This window comes from Lissotriton helveticus, chromosome 5_1, assembly GCF_964261635.1.
Source record: "Lissotriton helveticus chromosome 5_1, aLisHel1.1, whole genome shotgun sequence".
NCBI lineage: Eukaryota > Metazoa > Chordata > Amphibia > Caudata > Salamandridae > Lissotriton > Lissotriton helveticus.
The window spans coordinates 1,792,139,271-1,792,165,951 of NC_136065.1; positions in this window are offsets into that span (position 1 = coordinate 1,792,139,271).

Here is a 26,681-nt window from a genome sequence, read left to right on the forward strand (position 1 = left end):
TCCCATTTCAGAACCTGGCTACATGCAAATTAGTCTGTCCCTGGCCCAGTGCATCATGGGAACAGGGCAGACCAAACTACCAAGCCAATTCTTTACTGGAAAGGAAACAAGCTTCCAGGGACCGATTTCTGGCATTGCAGCCGTCTTCGGCCCGGCTTGCTTGAATCCTGATGGTGCAGTGAGCAAGGGACTCATGTCTGAGCATACCCTTCCACTCCTATAGTGGCCAAAACGATTCAGAAAAGGGGGTGGTGAAGGACAGAGTATCTGAATTAAGCAGAACACTCCTACCCAGTCAAAAGATCAGGGCTTGATCCATCACCGTTTTTTAGCTCACTGCACCATCCCAGTTCAGAACCAGGCTACATGCAAATTAGTCTGTCCCTGGCCCAGTGCATCATGGGAACAGGGCAGACCAAACTACCAAGCCAATTCTTTACTGGAAAGGAAACAAGCTTCCGGGGACCGGTTTCTGGCATTGCAGCCGTCTTCGGCCCGGCTTGCTTGAATCCTGATGGTGCAGTGAGCAAGGGACTCATGTCTGAGCACACCCTTCCACTCCTATAGTGGCCAAAACGATTCAGAAAAGGGGGTGGTGATGGACAGAGTATCTGAATTAAGCAGAACACTCCTACCCAGTCAAAAGATCAGGGCTTGATCCATCCCCGTTTTTTTGCTCACTGCACATCCCAGTTCAGAACCTGGCTACATGCAAATTAGTCTGTCCCTGGCCCAGTGCATCATGGGAACAGGGCAGACCAAACTACCAAGCCAATTCTTTACTGGAAAGGAAACAAGCTTCCGGGGACCGGTTTCTGGCATTGCAGCCGTCTTCGGCCCGGCTTGCTTGAATCCTGATGGTGCAGTGAGCAAGGGACTCATGTCTGAGCATACCCTTCAACTCCTATAGTGGCCAAAACGATTCAGAAAAGGGGGTGGTGATGGACAGAGTATCTGAATTAAGCAGAACACTCCTACCCAGTCAAAAGATCAGGGCTTGATCCATCACCGTTTTTTAGCTCACTGCACCATCCCAGTTCAGAACCTGGCTACATGCAAATTAGTCTGTCCCTGGCCCAGTGGATCATGGGAACAGGGCAGACCAAACTACCAAGCCAATTCTTTACTGGAAAGGAAACAAGCTTCCGGGGACCGGTTTCTGGCATTGCAGCCGTCTTTGGCCCGGCTTGCTTGAATCCTGATGGTGCAGTGAGCAAGGGACTCATGTCTGAGCATACCCTTCCACTCCTATAGTGGCCAAAACGATTCAGAAAAGGGGGTGGTGATGGACAGAGTATCTGAATTAAGCAGAACACTCCTACCCAGTCAAAAGATCAGGGCTTGATCCATCACCGTTTTTTAGCTCACTGCACCATCCCAGTTCAGAACCTGGCTACATGCAAATTAGCCTGTCCCTTGCCCAGTGCATCATGGGAACAGGGCAGACCAAACTACCAAGCCAATTCTTTACTGGAAAGGAAACAAGCTTCCGGGGACCGGTTTCTGGCATTGCAGCCGTCTTCGGCCCGGCTTGCTTGAATCCTGATGGTGCAGTGAGCAAGGGACTCATGTCTGAGCATACCCTTCCACTCCTATAGTGGCCAAAACGATTCAGAAAAGGGGGTGGTGATGGACAGAGTATCTGAATTAAGCAGAACACTCCTACCCAGTCAAAAGATCAGGGCTTGATCCATCACCGTTTTTTAGCTCACTGCACCATCCCAGTTCAGAACCTGGCTACATGCTAATTAGTCCTGTCCCTGGCCCAGTGGATCATGGGAACAGGGCAGACCAAACTACCAAGCCAATTCTTTACTGGAAAGGAAACAAGCTTCCGGGGACCGGTTTCTGGCATTGCAGCCGTCTTCGGCCCGGCTTGCTTGAATCCTGATGGTGCAGTGAGCAAGGGACTCATGTCTGAGCATACCCTTCCACTCCTATAGTGGCCAAAACGATTCAGAAAAGGGGGTGGTGATGGACAGAGTATCTGAATTAAGCAGAACACTCCTACCCAGTCAAAAGATCAGGGCTTGATCCATCACCGTTTTTTATCTCACTTCACCATCCCATTTCAGAACCTGGCTACATGCAAATTAGTCTGTCCCTGGCCCAGTGCATCATGGGAACAGGGCAGACCAAACTACCAAGCCAATTCTTTACTGGAAAGGAAACAAGCTTCCAGGGACCGATTTCTGGCATTGCAGCCGTCTTCGGCCCGGCTTGCTTGAATCCTGATGGTGCAGTGAGCAAGGGACTCATGTCTGAGCATACCCTTCCACTCCTATAGTGGCCAAAACGATTCAGAAAAGGGGGTGGTGATGGACAGAGTATCTGAATTAAGCAGAACACTCCTACCCAGTCAAAAGATCAGGGCTTGATCCATCACCGTTTTTTAGCTCACTGCACCATCCCAGTTCAGAACCTGGCTACATACAAATTAGCCTGTCCCTGGCCCAGTGCGTCATGGGAACAGGGCAGACCAAACTACCAAGCCAATTCTTTACTGGAAAGGAAACAAGCTTCCGGGGACCGGTTTCTGGCATTGCAGCCGTCTTCGGCCCGGCTTGCTTGAATCCTGATGGTGCAGTGAGCAAGGGACTCATGTCTGAGCATACCCTTCCACTCCTATAGTGGCCAAAACGATTCAGAAAAGGGGGTGGTGATGGACAGAGTATCTGAATTAAGCAGAACACTCCTACCCAGTCAAAAGATCAGGGCTTGATCCATCACCGTTTTTTAGCTCACTGCACCATCCCAGTTCAGAACCTGGCTACATGCAAATTAGTCTGTCCCTGGCCCAGTGGATCATGGGAACAGGGCAGACCAAACTACCAAGCCAATTCTTTACTGGAAAGGAAACAAACTTCCGGGGACCGATTTCTGGCATTGCAGCCATCTTCGGCCCGGCTTGCTTGAATCCTGATGGTGCAGTGAGCAAGGGACTCATGTCTGAGCATACCCTTCCACTCCTATAGTGGCCAAAACGATTCAGAAAAGGGGGTGGTGATGGACAGAGTATCTGAATTAAGCAGAACACTCCTACCCAGTCAAAAGATCAGGGCTTGATCCATCACCGTTTTTTAGCTCACTGCACCATCCCAGTTCAGAACCTGGCTACATGCAAATTAGCCTGTCCCTTGCCCAGTGCATCATGGGAACAGGGCAGACCAAACTACCAAGCCAATTCTTTACTGGAAAGGAAACAAGCTTCCGGGGACCGGTTTCTGGCATTGCAGCCGTCTTCGGCCCGGCTTGCTTGAATCCTGATGGTGCAGTGAGCAAGGGACTCATGTCTGAGCATACCCTTCCACTCCTATAGTGGCCAAAACGATTCAGAAAAGGGGGTGGTGATGGACAGAGTATCTGAATTAAGCAGAACACTCCTACCCAGTCAAAAGATCAGGGCTTGATCCATCACCGTTTTTTAGCTCACTGCACCATCCCAGTTCAGAACCTGGCTACATGCTAATTAGTCCTGTCCCTGGCCCAGTGGATCATGGGAACAGGGCAGACCAAACTACCAAGCCAATTCTTTACTGGAAAGGAAACAAGCTTCCGGGGACCGGTTTCTGGCATTGCAGCCGTCTTCGGCCCGGCTTGCTTGAATCCTGATGGTGCAGTGAGCAAGGGACTCATGTCTGAGCATACCCTTCCACTCCTATAGTGGCCAAAACGATTCAGAAAAGGGGGTGGTGATGGACAGAGAATCTGAATTAAGCAGAACACTCCTACCCAGTCAAAAGATCAGGGCTTGATCCATCACCGTTTTTTAGCTCACTGCACCATCCCAGTTCAGAACCTGGCTACATGCAAATTAGTCTGTCCCTGGCCCAGTGCATCATGGGAACAGGGCAGACCAAACTACCAAGCCAATTCTTTACTGGAAAGGAAACAAGCTTCCGGGGACCGGTTTCTTGCATTGCAGCCGTCTTCGGCCCGGCTTGCTTGAATCCTGATGGTGCAGTGAGAAAGGGACTCATGTCTGAGCATACCCTTCCACTCCTATAGTGGCAAAACGATTCAGAAAAGGGGGTGGTGATGGACAGAGTATCTGAATTAAGCAGAACACTCCTACTCAGTCAAAAGATCATGGCTTGATCCATCACCGTTTTTTAGCTCACTGCACCATCCCAGTTCAGAACCTGGCTACATGCAAATTAGTCTGTCCCTGGCCCAGTGCACCATGGGAACAGGGCAGACCAAACTACCAAGCCAATTCTTTACTGGAAAGGAAACAAGCTTCCGGGGACCGGTTTCTGGCATTGCAGCCGTCTTCGGCCCGGCTTGCTTGAATCCTGATGGTGCAGTGAGCAAGGGACTCATGTCTGAGCATACCCTTCCACTCCTATAGTGGCCAAAACGATTCAGAAAAGGGGTGGTGATGGACAGAGTATCTGAATTAAGCAGAACACTCCTACCCAGTCAAAAGATCAGGACTTGATCCATCACCGTTTTTTAGCTCACTGCACCATCCCAGTTCAGAACCTGGCTACATGCAAATTAGTCTGTCCCTGGCCCAGTGCATCATGGGAACAGGGCAGACCAAACTACCAAGCCAATTCTTTACTGGAAAGGAAACAAGCTTCCGGGGACCGGTTTCTGGCATTGCAGCCGTCTTCGGCCCGGCTTGCTTGAATCCTGATGGTGCAGTGAGCAAGGGACTCATGTCTGAGCATACCCTTTCACTCCTATAGTGGCCAAGACGATTCAGAAAAGGGGGTGGTGATGGACAGAGTATCTGAATTAAGCAGAACACTCCTACCCAGTCAAAAGATCAGGGCTTGATCCATCACCGTTTTTTAGCTCACTGCACCATCCCAGTTCAGAACCTGGCTACATGCAAATTAGTCTGTCCCTGGCCCAGTGCACCATGGGAACAGGGCAGACCAAACTACCAAGCCAATTCTTTACTGGAAAGGAAACAAGCTTCCGGGGACCGGTTTCTGGCATTGCAGCCGTCTTCGGCCCGGCTTGCTTGAATCCTGATGGTGCAGTGAGCAAGGGACTCATGTCTGAGCATACCCTTCCACTCCTATAGTGGCCAAAACGATTCAGAAAAGGGGGTGGTGATGGACAGAGTATCTGAATTAAGCAGAACACTCCTACCCAGTCAAAAGATCAGGGCTTGATCCATCACCGTTTTTTAGCTCACTGCACCATCCCAGTTCAGAACCTGGCTACATACAAATTAGCCTGTCCCTGGCCCAGTGCATCATGGGAACAGGGCAGACCAAACTACCAAGCCAATTCTTTACTGGAAAGGAAACAAGCTTCCGGGGACCGGTTTCTGGCATTGCAGCCGTCTTCGGCCCGGCTTGCTTGAATCCTGATGGTGCAGTGAGCAAGGGACTCATGTCTGAGCATACCCTTCCACTCCTATAGTGGCCAAAACGATTCAGAAAAGGGGGTGGTGATGGACAGAGTATCTGAATTAAGCAGAACACTCCTACCCAGTCAAAAGATCAGGGCTTGATCCATCACCGTTTTTTAGCTCACTGCACCATCCCAGTTCAGAACCTGGCTACATGCAAATTAGTCTGTCCCTGGCCCAGTGGATCATGGGAACAGGGCAGACCAAACTACCAAGCCAATTCTTTACTGGAAAGGAAACAAGCTTCCGGGGACCGATTTCTGGCATTGCAGCCATCTTCGGCCCGGCTTGCTTGAATCCTGATGGTGCAGTGAGCAAGGGACTCATGTCTGAGCATACCCTTCCACTCCTATAGTGGCCAAAACGATTCAGAAAAGGGGGTGGTGATGGACAGAGTATCTGAATTAAGCAGAACACTCCTACCCAGTCAAAAGATCAGGGCTTGATCCATCACCGTTTTTTATCTCACTTCACCATCCCATTTCAGAACCTGGCTACATGCAAATTAGTCTGTCCCTGGCCCAGTGCATCATGGGAACAGGGCAGACCAAACTACCAAGCCAATTCTTTACTGGAAAGGAAACAAGCTTCCAGGGACCGATTTCTGGCATTGCAGCCGTCTTCGGCCCGGCTTGCTTGAATCCTGATGGTGCAGTGAGCAAGGGACTCATGTCTGAGCATACCCTTCCACTCCTATAGTGGCCAAAACGATTCAGAAAAGGGGGTGGTGATGGACAGAGTATCTGAATTAAGCAGAACACTCCTACCCAGTCAAAAGATCAGGGCTTGATCCATCACCGTTTTTTAGCTCACTGCACCATCCCAGTTCAGAACCTGGCTACATGCAAATTAGCCTGTCCCTGGCCCAGTGCATCATGGGAACAGGGCAGACCAAACTACCAAGCCAATTCTTTACTGGAAAGGAAACAAGCTTCCGGGGACCGGTTTCTGGCATTGCAGCCGTCTTCGGCCCGGCTTGCTTGAATCCTGATGGTGCAGTGAGCAAGGGACTCATGTCTGAGCATACCCTTCCACTCCTATAGTGGCCAAAACGATTCAGAAAAGGGGGTGGTGATGGACAGAGTATCTGAATTAAGCAGAACACTCCTAGCCAGTCAAAAGATCAGGGCTTGATCCATCACCGTTTTTTAGCTCACTGCACCATCCCAGTTCAGAACCTGGCTACATGCAAATTAGTCTGTCCCTGGCCCAGTGGATCATGGGAACAGGGCAGACCAAACTACCAAGCCAATTCTTTACTGGAAAGGAAACAAGCTTCGGGGGACCGATTTCTGGCATTGCAGTCATCTTCGGCCCGGCTTGCTTGAATCCTGATGGTGCAGTGAGCAAGGGACTCATGTCTGAGCATACCCTTCCACTCCTATAGTGGCCAAAACGATTCAGAAAAGGGGGTGGTGATGGACAGAGTATCTGAATTAAGCAGAACACTCCTACCCAGTCAAAAGATCAGGGCTTGATCCATCACCGTTTTTTAGCTCACTGCACCATCCCAGTTCAGAACCTGGCTACATGCAAATTAGTCTGTCCCTGGCCCAGTGCATCATGGGAACAGGGCAGACCAAACTACCAAGCCAATTCTTTACTGGAAAGGAAACAAGCTTCCGGGGACCGGTTTCTTGCATTGCAGCCGTCTTCGGCCCGGCTTGCTTGAATCCTGATGGTGCAGTGAGAAAGGGACTCATGTCTGAGCATACCCTTCCACTCCTATAGTGGCAAAACGATTCAGAAAAGGGGGTGGTGATGGACAGAGTATCTGAATTAATCAGAACACTCCTACTCAGTCAAAAGATCATGGCTTGATCCATCACCGTTTTTTAGCTCACTGCACCATCCCAGTTCAGAACCTGGCTACATGCAAATTAGTCTGTCCTTGGCCCAGTGCACCATGGGAACAGGGCAGACCAAACTACCAAGCCAATTCTTTACTGGAAAGGAAACAAGCTTCCGGGGAGCGGTTTCTGGCATTGCAGCCGTCTTTGGCCCGGCTTGCTTGAATCCTGATGGTGCAGTGAGCAAGGGACTCATGTCTGAGCATACCTTTCCACTCCTATAGTGGCCAAAACTATTCAGAAAAGGGGGTGGTGATGGACAGAGTATCTGAATTAAGCAGAACACTCCTACCCAGTCAAAAGATCAGGGTTTGATCCATCACCGTTTTTTAGCTCACTGCACCATCCCAGTTCAGAACCTGGCTACATGCAAATTAGTCTGTCCCTGGCCCAGTGCATCATGGGAACAGGGCAGACCAAACTACCAAGCCAATTCTTTACTGGAAAGGAAACAAGCTTCCGGGGACCGGTTTCTGGCATTGCAGCCGTCTTCGGCCCGGCTTGCTTGAATCCTGATGGTGCAGTGAGCAAGGGACTCATGTCTGAGCATACCCTTCCACTCCTATAGTGGCCAAAACGATTCAGAAAAGGGGGTGGTGATGGACAGAGTATCTGAATTAAGCAGAACACTCCTACCCAGTCAAAAGATCAGGGATTAATCCATCACCGTTTTTTAGCTCACTGCACCATCCCAGTTCAGAACCTGGCTACATGCAAATTAGTCTGTCCCTGGCCCAGTGCATCATGGGAACAGGGCAGACCAAACTACCAAGCCAATTCTTTACTGGAAAGGAAACAAGCTTCCGGGGACTGGTTTCTGGCATTGCAGCCATCTTCGGCCCGGCTTGCTTGAATCCTGATGGTGCAGTGAGCAAGGGACTCATGTCTGAGCATACCCTTCCACTCCTATAGTGGCCAAAACGATTCAGAAAAGGGGGTGGTGATGGACAGAGTATTTGAATTAAGCAGAACACTCCTACCCAGTCAAAAGATCAGGGCTTGATCCATCACCGTTTTTTAGCTCACTGCACCATCCCAGTTCAGAACCTGGCTACATGCAAATTAGCCTGTCCCTTGCCCAGTGCATCATGGGAACAGGGCAGACCAAACTACCAAGCCAATTCTTTACTGGAAAGGAAACAAGCTTCCGGGGACCGGTTTCTGGCATTGCAGCCGTCTTCGGCCCGGCTTGCTTGAATCCTGATGGTGCAGTGAGCAAGGGACTCATGTCTGAGCATACCCTTCCACTCCTATTGTGGCCAAAACGATTCAGAAAAGGGGGTGGTGATGGACAGAGTATCTGAATTAAGCAGAACACTCCTACCCAGTCAAAAGATCAGGGATTAATCCATCACCGTTTTTTAGCTCACTGCACCATCCCAGTTCAGAACCTGGCTACATGCAAATTAGTCTGTCCCTGGCCCAGTGCATCATGGGAACAGGGCAGACCAAACTACCAAGGCAATTCTTTACTGGAAAGGAAACAAGCTTCCGGGGAGCGGTTTCTGGCATTGCAGCCGTCTTTGGCCCGGCTTGCTTGAATCCTGATGGTGCAGTGAGCAAGGGACTCATGTCTGAGCATACCCTTCCACTCCTATAGTGGCCAAAACTATTCAGAAAAGGGGGTGGTGATGGACAGAGTATCTGAATTAAGCAGAACACTCCTACCCAGTCAAAAGATCAGGGTTTGATCCATCACCGTTTTTTAGCTCACTGCACCATCCCAGTTCAGAACCTGGCTACATGCAAATTAGTCTGTCCCTGGCCCAGTGCATCATGGGAACAGGGCAGACCAAACTACCAAGCCAATTCTTTACTGGAAAGGAAACAAGCTTCCGGGGACCGGTTTCTGGCATTGCAGCCATCTTCGGCCCGGCTTGCTTGAATCCTGATGGTGCAGTGAGCAAGGGACTCATGTCTGAGCATACCCTTCCACTCCTATAGTGGCCAAAACGATTCAGAAAAGGGGGTGGTGATGGACAGAGTATCTGAATTAAGCAGAACACTCCTACCCAGTCAAAAGATCAGGGCTTGATCCATCACCGTTTTTTAGCTCACTGCACCATCCCAGTTCAGAACCTGGCTACAAGCAAATTAGTCTGTCCCTGGCCCAGTGCATCATGGGAACAGGGCAGACCAAACTACCAAGCCAATTCTTTACTGGAAAGGAAACAAGCTTCCGGGGACCGGTTTCTGGCATTGCAGCCGTCTTCGGCCCGGCTTGCTTGAATCCTGATGGTGCAGTGAGCAAGGGACTCATGTCTGAGCATACCCTTCCACTCCTATAGTGGCCAAAATGATTCAGAAAAGGGGGTGGTGATGGACAGAGTATCTGAATTAAGCAGAACACTCCTACCCAGTCAAAAGATCAGGGCTTGATCCATCACCGTTTTTTAGCTCACTGCACCATCCCAGTTCAGAACCTGGCTACATACAAATTAGTCTGTCCCTGGCCCAGTGCATCATGGGAACAGGGCAGACCAAACTACCAAGCCAATTCTTTACTGGAAAGGAAACAAGCTTCCGGGGACCAGTTTCTGGCATTGCAGCCGTCTTCGGCCCGGCTTGCTTGAATCCTGATGTAGCAGTGAGCAAGGGACTCATGTCTGAGCATACCCTTCCACTCCTATAGTGGCCAAAACGATTCAGAAAAGGGGGTGGTGATGGACAGAGTATCTGAATTAAGCAGAACACTCCTACCCAGTCAAAAGATCAGGGCTTGATCCATCACCGTTTTTTAGCTCACTGCACCATCCCAGTTCAGAACCTGGCTACATGCAAATCAGTCTGTCCCTGGCCCAGTGCATCATGGGAACAGGGCAGACCAAACTACCAAGCCAATTCTTTACTGGAAAGGAAACAAGCTTCCGGGGACCGGTTTCTGGCATTGCAGCCATCTTCGGCTCGGCTTGCTTGAATCCTGATGGTGCAGTGAGCAAGGGACTCATGTCTGAGCATACCCTTCCACTCCTATAGTGGCCAAAACGATTCAGAAAAGGGGGTGGTGATGGACAGAGTATCTGAATTAAGCAGAACACTCCTACCCAGTCAAAAGATCAGGGCTTGATCCATCACCGTTTTTTAGCTCACTGCACCATCCCAGTTCAGAACCTGGCTACATACAAATTAGTCTGTCCCTGGCCCAGTGCATCATGGGAACAGGGCAGACCAAACTACCAAGCCAATTCTTTACTGGAAAGGAAACAAGCTTCCGGGGACCGGTGTCTGGCATTGCAGCCGTCTTCGGCCCGGCTTGCTTGAATCCTGATGGTGCAGTGAGCAAGGGACTCATGTCTGAGCATACCCTTCCACTCCTATAGTGGCCAAAACGATTCAGAAAAGGGGGTGGTGATGGACAGAGTATCTGAATTAAGCAGAACACTCCTACCCAGTCAAAAGATCAGGGCTTGATCCATCACCGTTTTTTAGCTCACTGCACCATCCCAGTTCAGAACCTGGCTACAAGCAAATTAGTATGTCCCTGGCCCAGTGCATCATGGGAACAGGGCAGACCAAACTACCAAGCCAATTCTTTACTGGAAAGGAAACAAGCTTCCGGGGACCGGTTTCTGGCATTGCAGCCGTCTTCGGCCCGGCTTGCTTGAATCCTGATGTAGCAGTGAGCAAGGGACTCATGTCTGAGCATACCCTTCCACTCCTATAGTGGCCAAAACGATTCAGAAAAGGGGGTGGTGATGGACAGAGTATCTGAATTAAGCAGAACACTCCTACCCAGTCAAAAGATCAGGGCTTGATCCATCACCGTTTTTTAGCTCACTGCACCATCCCAGTTCAGAACCTGGCTACATGCAAATTAGTCTGTCCCTGGCCCAGTGCATCATGGGAACAGGGCAGACCAAACTACCAAGCCAATTCTTTACTGGAAAGGAAACAAGCTTCCGGGGACCGGTTTCTGGCATTGCAGCCATCTTCGGCTCGGCTTGCTTGAATCCTGATGGTGCAGTGAGCAAGGGACTCATGTCTGAGCATACCCTTCCACTCCTATAGTGGCCAAAACGATTCAGAAAAGGGGGTGGTGATGGACAGAGTATCTGAATTAAGCAGAACACTCCTACCCAGTCAAAAGATCAGGGCTTGATCCATCACCGTTTTTTAGCTCACTGCACCATCCCAGTTCAGAACCTGGCTACATGCAAATTAGTCTGTCCCTGGCCCAGTGCATCATGGGAACAGGGCAGACCAAACTACAAAGCCAATTCTTTACTGGAAAGGAAACAAGCTTCCAGGGACAGGTTTCTGGCATTGCAGCCGTCTTCGGCCCGGCTTGCTTGAATCCTGATGGTGCAGTGAGCAAGGGACTCATGTCTGAGCATACCCTTCCTCTCCTATAGTGGCCAAAACGATTCAGAAAAGGGGGTGGTGATGGTCAGAGTATCTGAATTAAGCAGAACACTCCTACCCAGTCAAAAGATCAGGGCTTGATCCATCACCGTTTTTTAGCTCACTGCACCATCCCAGTTCAGAACCTGGCTACATGCAAATTAGTCTGTCCCTGGCCCAGTGCATCATGGGAACAGGGCAGACCAAACTACCAAGCCAATTCTTTACTGGAAAGGAAACAAGCTTCCGGGGACTGGTTTCTGGCATTGCAGCCATCTTCGGCCCGGCTTGCTTGAATCCTGAAGGTGCAGTGAGCAAGGGACTCATGTCTGAGCATACCCTTCCACTCCTATAGTGGCCAAAACGATTCAGAAAAGGGGGTGGTGATGGACAGAGTATCTGAATTAAGCAGAACACTCCTACCCAGTCAAAAGATCAGGGCTTGATCCATCACCGTTTTTTAGCTCACTGCACCATCCCAGTTCGGAACCTGGCTACATGCAAATTAGTCTGTCCCTGGCCCAGTGCATCATGGGAACAGGGCAGACCAAACTACCAAGCCAATTCTTTACTTGAAAGGAAACAAGCTTCCGGGGACCGGTTTCTGGCATTGCAGCCGTCTTCGGCACGGCTTGCTTGAATCCTGATGGTGCAGTGAGCAAGGGACTCATGTCTGAGCATACCCTTCCACTCCTATAGTGGCCAAAATGATTCAGAAAAGGGGGTGGTGATGGACAGAGTATCTGAATTAAGCAGAACACTCCTACCCAGTCAAAAGATCAGGGCTTGATCCATCACCGTTTTTTAGCTCACTGCACCATCCCAGTTCAGAACCTGGCTACATGCAAATTAGTCTGTCCCTGGCCCAGTGCATCATGGGAACAGGGCAGACCAAACTACCAAGCCAATTCTTTACTGGAAAGGAAACAAGCTTCCGGGGACCGGTTTCTGGCATTGCAGCCGTCTTCGGCCCGGCTTGCTTGAATTCTGATGGTGCAGTGAGCAAGAGACTCATGTCTGAGCATACCCTTCCACTCCTATAGTGGCCAAAACGATTCAGAAAAGGGGGTGGTGATGGACAGAGTATCTGAATTAAGCAGAACACTCCTACCCAGTCAAAAGATCAGGGCTTGATCCATCACCGTTTTTTAGCTCACTGCACCATCCCAGTTCGGAACCTGGCTACATGCAAATTAGTCTGTCCCTTGCCCAGTGCATCATGGGAACAGGGCAGACCAAACTACCAAGCCAATTCTTTACTGGAAAGGAAACAAGCTTCCGGGGACCGGTTTCTGGCATTGCAGCCGTCTTCGGCACGGCTTGCTTGAATCCTGATGGTGCAGTGAGCAAGGGACTCATGTCTGAGCATACCCTTCCACTCCTATAGTGGCCAAAACGATTCAGAAAAGGGGGTGGTGATGGACAGAGTATCTGAATTAAGCAGAACACTCCTACCCAGTCAAAAGATCAAGGCTTGATCCATCACCGTTTTTTAGCTCCCTGCACCATCCTAGTTCGGAACCTGGCTACATGCAAATTAGTCTGTCCCTTGCCCAGTGCATCATGGGAACAGGGCAGACCAAACTACCAAGCCAATTCTTTACTGGAAAGGAAACAAGCTTCCGGGGACCGGTTTCTGGCATTGCAGCCGTCTTTGGCCCGGCTTGCTTGAATCCTGATGGTGCAGTGAGCAAGGGACTCATGTCTGAGCATACCCTTCCACTCCGATAGTGGCCAAAACGATTCAGAAAAGAGGGTGGTGATGGACAGAGTATCTGAATTAAGCAGAACACTCCTACCCAGTCAAAAGATCAGGGCTTGATCCATCACCGTTTTTTAGCTCACTGCACCATCCCAGTTCAGAACCTGGCTACATGCAAATTAGTCTGTCCCTGGCCCAGTGCATCATGGGAACAGGGCAGACCAAACTACCAAGCCAATTCTTTACTGGAAAGGAAACAAGCTTCCGGGGACCGGTGTCTGGCATTGCAGCCGTCTTCGGCCCGGCTTGCTTGAATCCTGATGGTGCAGTGAGCAAGGGACTCATGTCTGAGCATACCCTTCCACTCCTATAGTGGCCAAAACGATTCAGAAAAGGGGGTGGTGATGGACAGAGTATCTGAATTAAGCAGAACACTCCTACCCAGTCAAAAGATCAGGGCTTGATCCATCACCGTTTTTTAGCTCACTGCACCATCCCAGTTCGGAACCTGGCTACATGCAAATTAGTCTGTCCCTGGCCCAGTGCATCATGGGAACAGGGCAGACCAAACTACCAAGCCAATTCTTTACTTGAAAGGAAACAAGCTTCCGGGGACCGGTTTCTGGCATTGCAGCCGTCTTCGGCCCGGCTTGCTTGAATCCTGATGGTGCAGTGAGCAAGGGACTCATGTCTGAGCATACCCTTCCACTCCTATAGTGGCCAAAACGATTCAGAAAAGGGGGTGGTGATGGACAGAGTATCTGAATTAAGCAGAACACTCCTACCCACCCTCCTCTCCACCTTGGCGCCAGTGATTAGATCCTCCGGATCAATCTCACATCCTACGCTGACGACACACAGATTGTGGTGTCACTGCGTCAGGGAGAATTGGATAGTACAGCAGACCGGTTCAGAAGCTGCATGCGGGAGGTGAGCAAGTGGATGGCAGGAAACTGCCTGAAGCTCAATTCTGCAAAAACAGAAGTGCTGCTGTTTGATTCATGTGAGAACTTCTGGTCCCCTCGTTGGTGGCCAGAAGAAATGGGGGCTTCCCCTTCTCCAGTTTCGAAAGTAAAAAATTTGGGGGTCCTGATGGACGATTCCTTGTCCTTCAGGCCACATATCAACGCACTGTCCTCGGCCACCCATTACGTTCTTAAAACTATTCGGAAAGTCCTGCCATTTCTCCCGGTGGAACACAAGAAGACAGTAGTGACCGGACTGGTAATGTCCCGGTTAGACTACTGCAATGGTCTGCTGCTGAATGCCCAGCAGGGACTTTTAAACAAACTTCAAATCCTGCAGAATGCAGCAGCACGCCTGATCACAGGAACCCCCAAGTTCACCTCAGTAGCTCGAGACCTTGTAAAACTACACTGGTTGCCTGTTCGGAAAAGAATCGCTTTTAAGTCACTCTGCGTGATTTTTAAGGCTCTTCACGGCCTGGGCCCTCAATGTATGACCCCTCTCTTCCAGTGGTACAAACCAGTCCGAGCTTTAAGATCAGCCGAACAGGGCCTGGCAGTAGTCCCCAGAGTAAGAAAAGCCTGTTGGGGAGGCAGAAGTCTTTCCCTGGGAGCAGCCAAGGCATGGAATTCACTGCCTCCGAACCTCAGACAGATCCCTGACTTGCTCACATTCAGAAGGGCCCTTAAAACCTGGCTTTTCGCACACTAACTCTCACTCCCACGCCCGCTAGTGATCACTCAGCACCAGGACACCTCCGGGTAACAGTGCGCTCTAAAAATGTCCAAAATAAATAAATGAGAACTCAATAGAAACTCTAACCTTTATTTGTGAAAAAGCCAGCATCATCTGCAGAAGATCCCATGCCTAGTGCCAAGTCAGAGCCACAGCCCCATCAAGCCCTAGCCCGGTTGGCAAAAGCACGGCCCCCTTGTCCCAAACAGGAGATTGTATGAGCATAGGCCCCAAAGGGCAAAACACAGCTCTGCTTCTTCAAAAACCACCACTCCCTTCCCCCTCATTACCGTCCTCAGAGATCGATTCAATGACCTTAGTTAAGGTTTTGCATGTGCAAGAAGCCAAGACATCAGGCGAGTCAGCAGTTCATGCAGCGCACCAGTAGGTGTTACTAACCCTCTTGCAAAAGGCCTTCGAAGTACCATTGTTGTTGTTACAAGTGATGGGCCAAAACCCTTGGTCCCAACATCCAGTCAGAACTGTCTCCAGCTTATCAAGCTGAACCACCTTCAACCTAGTGAGCACAACGATCCATCAACAGACCAGGGTTGTCCCCTAGGGCGGCCCCCTCGCCGCATGTATATGTTATCACTATACTCTCCACCAGACCCGGTGGATAAATCCAAGAAATAATCCATACCAGGCTCTGGCATGAACCCCCTGTGTGAGAAAAATGACATCCAGCAGGAGCCAGTGATCCTGCTAGAACCATTATATAATTCATATAGGCATCAAGATTAGCTTAACCATAATGATATCTTCGAGTTATTGAGGTCATTGCTGAGCAATCATTCTTGCCAAAGAAAGATGGTGATTTGAATGAGACAATTAAGGTAACTCTGGACTCTAGAGAGGCAGCGCTCTCCATTTTGCATCAAAAAGAGACATTTCAGGCATGAGGAGTAGAAGTCAAGAAACTCGTACCCCAGAGATACCCCCATTTTTTTAGGCTGTCTCCGTTTATCATTAGCTGCCCTACATCCCAGGCCCAAAGCACATTTGGGCAGATTGCACCGCCTCATCCAGTAAACACATTTCCGCTGCTTCCTTTTCTGAGGATCACAGCATAAAAGCACACGCCACCTTGAAGGGTACCACTTCAGTAAGGTTCACCATGCCAGAAACAGATGTGATTATGGTAAACATCAGGAATGCGGAAACCTGAGTTGCACCCCCTCAGCACCTTGAGACCATCACAGGTGAGTAGCGTGCTCTATAAACTCCCCCCTCCACCCCGTCCCCCCCCCGCCCGATTGATTGATTGCCTCCTGAGAAAGTCTGCAAGACTGCTTATGGCTTCCAGAGACTTTAGCTCAATGTAACCGACTCTGGAGAGGCTGTACCTTGTCTGTACACAAGCGCTTCTTAGTGCATCAAGGAATATGGTCAAGTTGACCTTCCTCACATAAAAATTGATCACATCAAGCTCTGCTCCTGTAACATTGCTGGCTGGAACCAAATCACGATGCAAAATGATGCGATGAACTATCTAATGCAACTTGACCTCCTCAGTCTACAAGAGACCTGGGCCTCTGAGTCAGTCTTCTTGGCAGGACACATACGAATCATTTGTTGTTCCGGCATCCAAAAGGGCCACAAAGGGGAGACCAACAGGAGGGTTCTCTACACTATGTTGAACCTATGAATTTCAAAGCGGATTAAGTACAAATGAATCGTGGATACTAGGGATTTCGCTAAAAATCCCAAATAAGCTCTGCCAAAATCTTCTTTTCTTTTGTATATACTTGAAAACAGATCCTAACTTCCTCCAAGCAGAAGTGGATTACTTTAATAATAATCTACAAAAAATCTCTCTGACTAACCTGGATGCAGGACTAACTGTTACAGGAGCCTTCAATTTTAAACCTCTTCAACGTTTGTGACAGTATTGAGTCCATTAGGGAGCAGGGCGTAATCTGGTTCACCCCCCTCCACTATTTTATACAGAGTGGCAGATGCATTTGGAGAGGCTCTAATCGAAGCACTCCACTCACTCGGATTACGTGCTTTGAATGGCCGTCGTATTAATGATCAGCCTGCGGCTTTCACACACCCGGCCCCAAAGTGCAATGCTGTATTAGGCTAGACCAGTGCTTTAAACGGAAAGAAATAAGTGCAGGTATTCACCAAAAATAAGCAGTGGACTGGGGGTGAAGTTTGGGCAGGGCAAGGGGCTTACCTTTCTAAGCTTTTTTATGAAAAAAAAGTATGCATTGTAAAAATGTCTAACCATGTATACAGTACTTACCAATATGTCCTTAAGATCAACGAAAGAAACCTTTTTTTTACTAACCATATAATAATAAAATATTGACAGAAAAAACAGCCGGTTTCCTTACCTTTGCCTTGAAGTTTGCATGCATATACTTGATGCAGGATCGTGAATTACTAAACTAAATGACAAAGATTTTAACTTGTGACTTGCAGGTAACACATTGATCTCTGCAGCAAAAACAGTAACCAACAGAGCTCTTTATATAAAAAACAAATCTGTGATCTGCATGTTTCATGCTGTGCGTTACAGCAGGCACTTTGATCCTCCATGCAATTTTATGTTCAGTCAAACCATTGATTAGAAGAATGCACAAAGATATTTTCAGCAAGTGCATTAACCACCAGAGTTATTAAATTCTCACTGCACCCAGGAATTTAACAGATACGCACAGATCTCTGTACCAATATTTCACAATGCAGCATGTTGTGATGAGTTAGGGAAGTCAGAATGCATTTACTATCACTGTTGTCTCGTCAAAGTCTTTGGGGCAGAGTTTTAAAAAATAATTACATTCACACTTTGCTCTTTGCTACTGCACCCACTTTCTGCTGCAAACCCTTGGCCTTTGCCTGATTATTAAAGCCAGAGTTGGCATGAGTAGCTATTTTTAAAGTACATTTGCCTAGAGGTGTGTGAGCCACTTACAGGTCAAACCAGGCTTGAGCCAGATTCTGGGCTCTGGATAACTCAAGGTTCTCTTTGAGCTTCGATCCCAAAAATAGCCGAAATTTGATGTGGCTTCTGCCTGCTGCACTCGCTGTACCCATATGCATGAATTTAAAAGTAGAAAAATCAACATTTGATGTAAAAAGGAGAGATAAATAGATACTCATTTAATGGCTGATATGTACAAAGTGAAGCAAGAAAACCTGGGATATATCTCAGCTTCTCCACTTAACCAAATTCTGTGATCTTAGGCAAATATTTAGTTCCACAATAATGTGACCTATTAATGTTAAAGCTCTACTACGTTAAAGAAATATGCTTTTTTATTTGGAAGAGACTTTATACTATTTTAGAGTGATGTTTGTTGGAGGAATTACATTGCAAACAGTTCCAAGGCTCTGCTCATGCAAGTTCTCTAAGAGCCCAGCCAGACCCTTGGATTGGCTCTCCCTGTAAATATGTTGGCTTCCTCATCACTATTATTGTCTTCTGAATAGCAAACCTGCTGCATAATTTGTTCACATAGCTGGTATTTTCTTTAAAAAGATAAACAAAATTTCACAAAATCGTCAGAGAAAATCATAAAAATCACAAAATTGACACACATTCCCTACACACTGTCTAAATATATTTGCCCCCTTTCACACACACTCGCCCCCTTAAAAGCCCATTTCATTTAGTCTCACACAAACCCACAGTACTACTCTTTATTCTCATAGTCATACCCATGCTTGCAAACTCACACACTTATTGCTTTTACTTCCTGGCTCTCACACATTCTCTTTCACACGCCAGTGGAGGCCTTCAAAAACTTTAAAAGGTGCAGCACAAAGGCGGGAGTTGCATTTGGTGCGACGTAGGTATTTGCATATTGAAACCTTTTCAGAAACTGCTACAGGTGTGCCTCATTTGAGTGGAGATACTTAGGAGGTTTATCAATAAATGGCACACTAACAAATCAATACTAGTGCTGCAGTTTAAAAAAAATCATGAATGTATTGATTTTAACCCTGGGCAGAGCTGGCGGAGTGCAACTACGCGGAGACCCAGGGAGTTGGGGGAAAACTCTGCGGAACTCAGCTCTGCTCCACCACCCGTCTCCATCCCCCTTATAAAATAATAGTGATAACAAATTCTTTAAAAAATAAAGTAACTTACCTGTATTGCGGTGTCCGCGGGCTGCCCTCCTCCTCCTCGCCAGACCTCTTGCATGAACTGGGCAGTTCCTGCAAGATGTCAGGCGAGGGCAGCCCAGGACACCACAATACAGGTAAGTGACTTTATTTTTTTTTAATTAAGTTGTTACTAATAATTTATTAGGGGCGTTGAGGCGGGGGCAATTTAGCGGGTGCTGGCTTACTCCGCTACGCTGCGGAGTCAGAGATTTTTTCCCTACTCCGCGTTCTCAGTGTAGCATGGAGTAGGGAAATCTCAGCACACTCCGCTGGTGGAGCGGAGGTCTGCGCCCACGCCTAAATAATTGATTTAAGTCTAGAGGGCAGGGATTTTGTTTCATACAAATACCTTTCATATAAATTGTTGGGCGAAGATTTGTGGGCATTTAAAACAATGGGCATGCTAACAAGCTGTATTGACCTGAACAATGTGTCCCACACTGGCGCCCATCAGGTTTTATAGTCACCTTCCGACCCTCTTTGAAAGGCACCACGCAGTGATACTCCTCCTCACCTAACTTACAGAGAGGTACACGCAGCTCTCTGTGTTGTACCGAAGACAAGCTGCTGTCCTTGTGCTTTTGAACCAGCTCAGTCTAAGCTTCAGCTCGGTTTGTAAGTTTCTTTGATTCATGTAGGACGTGCAGAATGTGGAGTTCAGGAGCGCAGCACTAACCGCATCAAAATCGGGCTGTTATGAGTACTGGTGCTCTCCTTGTCTGAGGAAAGGTCTCGGTACTCAAGGGGAGAAAATATAAAAGTGCCGGTACTCAGTACCGGTGAGTAACGGAACATTTAAAGCAATGGGTTACACCTCTCTTTCACTATCACTTTTCAAACAGTTGAAGGAATTTACGATAGAGCATTGCCTTGACAGCGACCACTTTCTGCAGAAGACTGTGCTGCTAATTCAAGGTTACAAGCTCCATTGCTCCACCCAGACAGGGGACGGCTATATTAGTCCAAGAGCAGAATGGTTCAATTGGACATCCAATGTAGAAACATTCCTAGCAGTCTGGAGGAACTGGAAGAGGAGTGCACTACAGATAATGACCTTTTCAGCTCCTTAACCTGGGCTAGAACAATATTAAGTTTAAATTTCGATCTAACTAGTTTGATGCATAAACCATTGTCAGTGCCACTAAATGATGTGCAATAATGGTACACACTCATCCTGCAAAATGTGTAACAAAAGGTGGCTAAACTAGCCAGATCAATCATCAAATCAATCCAGGAAGCTGACCTGCTCAAGGATGAGCTCTCTCAGCTGAAGAAGCAATATAAAAAGTTACTTTGGGATGCTAAGTGACAAATGAACAAATTGGACAGCACAACATGGTACAACTAGGTCACCCTCTTATACAGAGCTAATTCCAAAGCAGCGAAAATGCCATCTCCATTAATCAAAGAAGGTTTAATGTCTTTGCACCTAACTCATATTCTCAGTGAACAGACACTCTATTACTTTGAAGGGATTGGCCCCACATCACTGGAATGACCCTAGGCCCTAATGGTCTGCCCACAGCAGTTTTTTTTTTAAAGCAAACTGACACTTTTGGGTCAAGACAACAAGCAGCGTTTTTGATAACATCCTATTGACTGGCCTCCTCCGTCCATTCTAGCAGGGGTTGTATATTGTTCCTATCCACAAAAAAGGGAGTAAGGATGATCTGGCAAACTACTGAGTGATAGTCCTGCCTGATGTGGATGCCATACTGGCTTTCTGGCCCACCCTTTTCTAGTTTACAAAACTCTTGGCAACAAACAAGCCTTGCATTCATGTCTTATCAAGTATTAAAAAACATTTAATTGTAATGAGTAGGCCTGGGCGGTGAACCCCGCTCTGTTTGCTGAGTTTTCCGAGGAGTTCCGAAAAACTCACAGAGCTGAGTTTTTTTCCTCGCTCACACTCGCCAATGTTAAGTTGGCCAGCGTGAGCGAGAAAAATCCAATGCTAGACCACCTTCCTGTGAGATTTCTCAAAGTGAGCGGTTGCGTATGGTTGCGACCACTCATGTTGAGAAACCGTCTGTTCGCGTTGAGGAAGCTGCAGCTCAAGTAGACAGTCTACTCAGGCAGCAGAAAGAAGAAGCGCCCTCTTGTACTGTGCATGGTACAGTTCGCACTGATTTTCCAGCGTGGGATTAACACCCAGCCCTAAAAATCGGATTGAATGGCATGACTTAACACACACTGCTATTTGCTGGACTACACGTAGCGCACTGGAGTTTTTTGGGTCACTTTGCGGAGTTCTGCATATCGGAAGTCTGCAAACTCCACCCAGGATTAGTATTGAGAGGGGCCGCCTTTGGTATGAATTGAGCAACTAGAGCCTGCTGGCAATGATGCTAAACCCTATCCGTGCTCTATATTCAACAAATGGATCCACGTAAAACTTTGCGACGATGGCACCCTGTCTAACAGAGTGTATACAAATAAAAGGTTAAAGGGATGCGTGCTGTGCCCATCTTTATCAATTTATTTATTGCAGAAATGGAGCCCACCTAGAAAAATCTAAATCCATGCCATCCGAAACCCAACGGTCAACAACTTCATATCATGTAGTATTCAGACAACACTATAATGCTGGGCTTTTCGGGTACTGGTGTCTAACATTCACTTAATTATCTGGCCTTTCAATGCATGGCCAATGGCCTAGACTTAAACTCAGAAAATATGGAAACTAAGGCTGCATGCCATTTCAAGTGCCAGCTCATATAAATACCTTGGCAAAGAATTTCAGGCCTCAGGCACAACAAACCTTCATATGGAAGCTCTGCAAAAAAGGGCTACATTGCCCCTCCTTTCGACCTCTGATGCATGGTTATAGAAGAGAAGTGTTTGCCTTCGCTAGTCTACGGCCTTGAGAGTTTCCAGATATGTTTTGGGGATGGCTCAGTTTGAATCAATTAAGGATATTTAGATACATTTTTGGACTCCCAAACTCTGCCAGGAAAGCTCAGATCTGCCTAGAATGTGGCCTCACATTGCAAACGATGGCACAGAGTGCAAAAATGCTGACATTCTGGTCCAAACTAAGTGGCTCATTAGGATGGCGGTCGTAGGCACATCCGCGATGCTGGCGGAAAACTTCCTTTTCTGCACTCCAGAGGCAGTCCTCGCATCTGCCATATTACAATGGGCAAAGATAGCCCATTTCCCGTCTGCTGCGGAGTTTCGACATCCGCTAGAAATTTCCACAACAGTGGCGGTGGTATCCAATAGTGAAAGACAGCCATTCGGAATGACGTCACGACCGGTGTACAAGTCACAATGCCTCAAACAGTCCACCAGAATGCAGCGAAGAAACTAGCACTAACCGGAGACGGCGAAAGCACTACTGTGGAGATCAAAATTCGAATCCCGGGCCCCTCTATGCGTTCCCGACCACTATGGATCCAGCTCTTCAAGCCCTTCTGCTGCTGTACCTAATCTACTACCAGCAAATAAGACGTCGCCACGGGAAACACCGCAGGTACATAAAAACACATCACCGCATACAACCACATCATACAACTCCTGTACTGAAATGCGGTTCCTGTCCACTTCAGATACCCTGGTGGAGACAGAAACATATCCCCAGATACTCACACATGTCCTGCCTGCTAGAAATCCACACCTCCGCATCCGGGTCAGCCATCAACAGCAAAATCACTGAAATGGCCCGAATAAGTCACCGCAGCGGTGAAGACGTGGGAAAACCTGCGCACAATGTAGTAGGCAGGGTCAGCGCCAGCCATTGGCAGTCTGGACAGCTTCCCAGGGTTCCACCTTCACCCTACCCACATGGTGGGCTGTATCAGTTGGCCACAGCACACTTCCCACACCCATTTATGCACATGCTATGTGCCCCTCCTGTGACCCCATCAATGCACACTATATCAGCCACGTGTGGCTCGACCTCGCACATGATGTTCACTGCTGTTCACTGCCAGGTCACATCTCATCTGTCAAGTTGGGGGGACAGTTAGGAGTCTGGCGGCAGTGTTGAGGCAGGATTTCAAAGGGGCCAGGGAGTTCTTGGGTAGCCATGCGAGAGTAGAGCATCCATATTCTAGTCTGGAAATGACTAGTGCCTGAGTTGCCATTTTTAGTTCAGCCAGATCGAGGAATGGTTTAAGGTTTCGTAGGTAACTCAGGTGGAATCTGGCCGTTTTGGCCATCAAGTTTATATGGCTGCGCCTGTTAAGGCTGCCGTCAAGGGTTATTCCAAAAGATTTTGCTGAGTCAACAATGGTAGGAGGGCAGTTTAGTGCTGTGATGGTCTTGATCCATTCCGGATGTCTGGATTGGGTTTGGGTGGGGAGATCAGGAGAATATCAGTTTTATTTGCGTTGAGTTTTAGCTGGTTGGCGGTGAGCCAGTGGACTGGCAGCTTCAGGGCCTAGTTTAAGGAGAGAATGTCCTCAGGGGAAGAGATTTTTATGTAGATCTGAGTATCGTCAGCGTACATAAGGTAAGAGATGTTGGCAGCACGTAGCACCTCGCTGAGAGGTTCATGGTAAAGGTTGAAGAGGGTAGGGGAGTGGGTTGATCCTTGAGGGACTCCAACCATAACCGGAGAGGGGGCGGATAGATTACCGTTGATTAGGACTCTCTGTGAGCGGTTCTGGTGGAAGGACCTAAACCATTCAAGTACCATGCCATCCAACCCCATCCAAGTTTGAGGCGTTCTAGGAGAATTTCTTGGTTAACCGTATCAGAGGCAGAGGACAGGTCTAGGAGGATTAAGAGACAGGTTTTGCCTAGGTTGAGGGCTTGGAGGGCTTCATCCTCTATGTGAAAGAGGGTGGTTTCCGTGCTGTGACCAGGTCTGAACCCTGATTGGAAGTCATCTAGCAGGTGAAAGTTATTGATGTGTAGGATTAGCTGCTGTTGCACACATTTTTCCAGAACTTTGGTAAGGAGAGGGATGTTGGATATGGGTCTATAGTTCTCGGCGGAGGCAGGGTCCAGTGTTGTTTTTTTTAGGATGGGGCTAACTTGGCCAGCTTTGACGAGTCAGGAATTGAGCCCTGTAGGAGAGAGGCATGGATTATTGAGGTCCAGGAAGTGATGATAGCCTGAGAGGCGGCAGCTAGGCAGTTAGAGGGGAGAGGATCATTGAAGTGATTGTTTGGTTTTAAGGAGGCAAGAATCGTTGAGATAGAATGTTCGTCATAGGTTTTAAACTTGGACCAGTGCGCTAGGTTTTTGGGTGAGGTTTGGGAGGACAGTGCGGAGAGAGAAGGTGGAGCAGGCGGATTTTGATTTTTGTTGTGAGTAGGGGATTTAAGTTCATTTCCAAGGGCAGAGATTTTGTCGCAGAAGAAGGAAGTAAATTCCTTGCTTGATATTAGAGGTTTAGGTGTTTCTTTGGTGGTTTTCTCTAGTTTGTTGTATTGGCGTTTGACCAAGTCAAACAGCTTGCGAGGTCAATTTTTGGTATTCTCTACTTCAGATCTGAAGAATTCTTTTTTGTGTTGAGGATTTTCTTATTGTAGCCTTTTCTGGCCTGGCGGAGAAGTTTTAGATGTGCTGCCGAAGGGTGTTGTTTCCAGTTTCGTTCAGTCTGTCGAAGGGATCTCCTCTCCTTGTTGAGGGATCCGCTGAACCAGGGGTTTCGGTCTTTGACCTGGGCTCTTTTTAATTTTAGTGGTGCCAGGTCACCGAGAATGTCAGATATGTTTGAGGAGTAATGAGTCGCAAGGTTGTCGACCGAGGTGCACTAAGGGGGGGGGGAGGTCGGACACACAACGCGCTGCCAGTTTCTCGTGATCAAGGTTCTTAGTGTCTCTAACCCATCGTTTGGGAATCATGGGTTGCGGTATCCATGTTTTGTGGGTGCTGGGCAGGAGGAAGGTGATGGCGTGGTGGTCAGACCATTCGCAAGGGTCAATAGAGAGAAGTTTGACCGCTGATTCCTTAGCAATGATCCAGTCTAGAGTGGCGCCTTTCGAATGAGTAGGGAGGGAGCAGGCTTGGGTAAGGGCTTGATCGGCCAAGAAGTCTCCGATGGCCTTGACCTGAGGGTCCTTAGGATCGTTCCAATGCAGGTGAAAGTCACCAAGGAAAATGTCATTAGAGTTTGGAGAAACCTTGGCTGTGATGATTTCCATGAGGAGGTCCGTAAAGGAGTCGTTCATGCCTGGGGGTGGTAAAAGATGTGGAGTTTGCACAGCTGAGACGGGTTGTTGGAGATGGAGAGCGCGTGGTATATGCAGGAGTCTGTGGGGTCCACTGGCAGTTCCGTAACAAGGAGGTTGGAGCTTAGATACAACAATGCCACCCCTTTTTTTTCTTTGGGTGCCTATCCATAGTTGGGCGGGACTAAGAGGTCTAGGTAGGGCGATGAGGATTCCTTGAGCCAGAATTCAGTCAAGATTGCTAGGTCCGACTTATGACTCAGGATGAGGTCGGCGACATCAGATGCATGCTGTAAAGCAGACTAGCAGTTTATTAGGAGGCCGGCTAGGGAGGGGTAGGAGTGATTGTCAAGGGTAGCAGCGGCAGTGGGAATTTTAGCTAGGTTGCTGTTGACCATCCCTCTGGTGCGGATGATAGCAGATCTGTTAGGGTTGGTTGCAATTGTACAGATAGGGTGTTCTTCCCTCAGGTGTAAGGGGCGTGGGGTTGTCAAGGCAGAGTCATAACTACTGAGGAGGTCCGCCACTTCTTCCTCCGTGAGTTCAGAGGGATTGATCGTGCTAGGGTTGGGTTTGTAGGTGTGGAGGAGAGCAAGAATTTCCTTCTCCGAGGGGTGGCAAGGTTGCTTGCATGGGCTCAAGTGTCTCATGGATAGGGGTAGAGGGTGAAGGAGGGGCTTTATGAAGGGAATGTGGGTCGCATTCTGGGAGAGCCTGAGATTCGAGAAGGAAAGTTCTGTGATGTGAAGGAGGCGCTTTATATCCAGAAACGATTTGTGGATGCTCCGTATTAATTCGGAGGATCTGCGGTGCAGAATATCAATATCTCTTAGAGAGGTATGTTCTGACAAGCAGGGGGACAGTTGCAAGGGGGCGGTTCTGATAGTATGTGCTGGTAGCCTAGAGGTGGGTTTAGGAGGACGGTCAGCATCAATATGAGAGGCATGATCATGCAGACAGGTGGCCGAAGGGGAGGGAACGATTAAATCTGTCTGATTTTGCAGCCTGTGTTGGGGCTAAGTCGACCGGTGTTCTGGGCCCTGCTATGCTTTTCCATACTAGTGTTGTAGGCCCTAGTAGGAGTGTCAGCAGCCCGGCATGCAGAGAGATTACGTGGGCAGGAGGTTAAGGGTTTAAGGATGCCTCTGGTGGTATGAGCAGGATGTGTGATATTGGGGCTGGGTTGACCTGAGAGGTAGGCCTGGGGGGGTTTCGAAGGCCGACGGAGCAGGGTTTGCTGGGAGGTCTAGGTTCGGTGGTATGGGCATGCAGTGATTGGCATGCGTGAGGGACAGGGTGACGGGGCCGGCTGGCCCACTGACTTGGTCAATGGCAAGATTGGTTGGTGAGAGGCAAGGAATACTTGGCGGAGTGGGCAAGAGGTGAACCGACGGTAACGAGGACTGAGACGGGTTGGGAACAAGATTTTTAAGGAGGGTGAAGAGGTCTGCAAATTTTATTAGGTCTTTGGG